This window comes from Etheostoma spectabile, chromosome 1, assembly GCF_008692095.1.
Source record: "Etheostoma spectabile isolate EspeVRDwgs_2016 chromosome 1, UIUC_Espe_1.0, whole genome shotgun sequence".
NCBI lineage: Eukaryota > Metazoa > Chordata > Actinopteri > Perciformes > Percidae > Etheostoma > Etheostoma spectabile.
Genome location: NC_045733.1, coordinates 28,086,409 through 28,089,575, shown reverse-complemented (window position 1 = coordinate 28,089,575; position 3,167 = coordinate 28,086,409). Strand labels below are relative to the sequence as shown.

At 40.4% G+C, this 3,167-nt stretch overlaps 1 long non-coding RNA gene across 1 annotated transcript in view; it reads right to left on the bottom strand.

Moving 5' to 3' along the window:
* The window catches only part of LOC116689908 (uncharacterized), a 16,914-nt gene extending 14,472 nt beyond the window's left edge, over nucleotides 1-2,442 (bottom strand). The window contains exon 1 of the long non-coding RNA XR_004332119.1: nucleotides 2,430-2,442. This is a non-coding gene — a long non-coding RNA (uncharacterized LOC116689908). The remainder of the gene's footprint in view (nucleotides 1-2,429) is intronic.
* Nucleotides 2,443-3,167: the final 725 nt, after the last annotated feature.

The following is a 3,167-nucleotide window of genomic DNA, read 5'->3' as shown; positions in this document are numbered from 1 at the left end:
GTGTGTGTGTGTGTGTGTGTGTCTGACTGTACCTGCATGTGTTGAATGTGTTGAAAGCCTGGGTGTGTGTACTGTTGTTGTTGTCTGAGATGCTTTTAGGTCATATCAGCACAAGTCAAGCATGCACGCATGCATGCATGCGCGCATGCACAGACACACACACACACGCACAGACTCACACACACACAGACATACACACAGACACACACACACACACAAATAGATGGCTGTAAAGTGAAAAGAATCAAAGGCCTGGCTGTCGTCTGTGTTTTCAGGGTGAAAGCTGCTGTCTCCACCTCAGTGATACACTAATGCCACATTTGAGCTACATTATGTCAAAACAAACACACCCTCCCTCTCTGCTCTTTGAAAGGAAAATCATGCACATGATTTTACAAAATCCCTTGTGTGTGTTTGTGTGTGTGTGTGCAAGACAATGTGTGTGCATGGACCAGTGTGTATGTGTGTGTGTTCCAACTGTCAGCCCTCACATCTGGAGCCCACTACAGACCTGGTGGAGGATCAGAGAACCATATCGGAGATCAAATCTGCCTCCTTCCCTTTATTAGAGCTTTCTGTGACCATGATTAATGAACGCTCCGTCACGATTTGACCAGCTTTCACGCCCCTTATGCACCAGCTCAGAACTTTAACCCCTCCGGCTCAGGTTGCTCCAGTCTAGGCCCTGAAATCACATCACGGTCAGAGGTCTCGAGTCTATCGGCACTGGATCAAATGGCTGCTGGATCGAAGAAGACAGGAACGCCGTTCTGGTGCCTGAGAGGGTGTAAGTGAGAGACAGGCGACATGTAAACATGACTCTCTTACACACATGTTTTTAAAGGTATACTCACCATTCATGAAGACATTAAGGAATGTGTACAAATTATTATTGTGGTGAGGGGGCTGAAACATTTACTTAAAAAAAAAGAAGCAAACCCCTCCCAAGCAAATTTGATATTTTCTTGTGACCTTCCCCTTGATACCACACTTGTATCTCAAAACGATATGACAGCATTGAATTGATACAAATTTAATAACCATTTAAACATAAAAAATGGTGTACTTTCAATTAAACCTTAGCCAAACCTTGGTCTGGTATTAACAACAAAATTGTACTCTATTTTTTAAATTAACCAAAAGCTGCAGGATTAAGCACTGTCACTTTTACTTAAACATGAAAAGCATCAGATTACTGTATGTTAAAAAATAAAAAATAAAAACATTTTAATGAGTAAATTCAAAAGACCCTACAATGCTCTCCAGAAAAATATTTTTTTTTATTAACCTCCCCCTTTTCTGACCCTCCCAATAATTTTTAGACAGCCCCTTAATACGTTTCTTCTCAGTTACATCCTCACCACTGGTTTTACTTGATTTGACATTCCTCAATGAACAGCATTGATTCAGTTTTTTAAAGCTACAGGTGAGTCTAAATGATAATTTAATTCACCTGCCACCATAAGTCAACAGTGTTACCTTCAGACTGAAGCTGATGAAAGAAACCAGAGAGTCAGAATGGGCTTTAAATGCAACATGTGTCACACAGTATATACTCATACAGATATCTCCGCCACAACAAACTATCCCTGCTGTGCATTCAGTGGCACAGCATGGTGCAAGACTGCAGCTGCAGGGGAGGGGGAGTGGGAGCTCCAATGAAGTTGTGTTGGAGATTGTGAGGCCCAAATATCCCAGAGCAGCTGGACTCAGTGTGCCTCTCTCGTCTCTGTGTAAACAATGGGCCAGGCAACTTTAAGCAAAAACACATGAGACTCGTTTCTATTCAAACTATCTCCATTGTTGTGTTTGCGGACAGGCCCTTCTGCAACAAACACGTTTGAACTTACGATGGGTATGAGGGTGCTGTTAGTGGTGTTTTAACCCTGGAGCATTTCAGACCATTCAAGGACCACATTTCATGGGCTGGAGCCCTATTTTCTAGATACTGTGACCACATTCAATCCAGATCAGAATTCTTTTTTGAACATCATAGAGCCATTTGATGGCAAGAGACATTTGGCGCATGCATGTGTAGATTACAAAGCAATCTCACTGCACAACATTTTAAATTATTTCTCCATTTTTCCCTTTTTTTCAGACCTTTTAATGGAACATTGTGGCCATGTGGTATTTCTTTTATGTACGTATGGACTTCAACACTACACAAATACAATTTCAAAACACCCACACTGGGGTGAAATGTCTTGCTCTAAGGTACCATGGCAGTATTTGAGTAAAAGTCCCATGTCATGCTCATTTTGAGGTTCATACTTTCATTTTGGGTTTCTATTGGCACACGTTTAGATTTAATATTCAAAAAACTTTTTGTAATACCGTCTTCATGGAATGTACGTGCATTCACCCTCTGTCTGAAAGGTCTTCTGCATCTCGGATTCTTTGCACCATCATTGCAGTCAGGGAATGACTGTAACGGCACTGTAGCAGCACTTTTTACATACAGTATTAAATATAGTTGTGACATCACAACCGTATAAAAGTCATGGCGTCTCATTTACAGGGACAGTTTCTGGCTGTGCGCTTCTCTGTGAGCATTTTGAAGCACGTGCTTTATAAGAACAAAATATGTTAAAATCTCACCTTTTACGAAATGTAACGTTTAGGAAGATAAATATATTTACTTTCCTCAGTTTATTGAGTCTAAGTCCAATCTGCCCCTCGGGTGCCGTTTCATAGGTAGAGTAATTTATCCACTGTTTACCTTTTTGATCAATGAATGTCTAAGTCAACACCATTGGTTCCATTTATTTCCATGAGATGTACTGTAAGTTGGTTGTCCAGAAAAAATTACTGCTTGTATGTATGCTTGTGTGTTGTCCTTGTCTGTGTCAGTGTGTGTTTGGTAAAAAACTGTATGTGCTTCCAGGTTGCACCTGAGGAACCAAAGATTGGTTCCTATTTATACCAAGGGCACTAATTGTCTCTTACACACTTGGTGGCCTTCTGTGTTAAAAACGCACACTTAAAGTTAGCAGATAGCAGAGATAGCAGTTCGTTATGTGGAAGACAGTAAAAATTTAAGTTGCTAACTACCATACTTATTTATCCTTTATACTAAATACAATAACGTTCCTTCCTATGGGATCTAGATTCTACTCTAAAAACGTGTTTTCCATCAATTATTAAATATAAACTCTCCAGGCAGC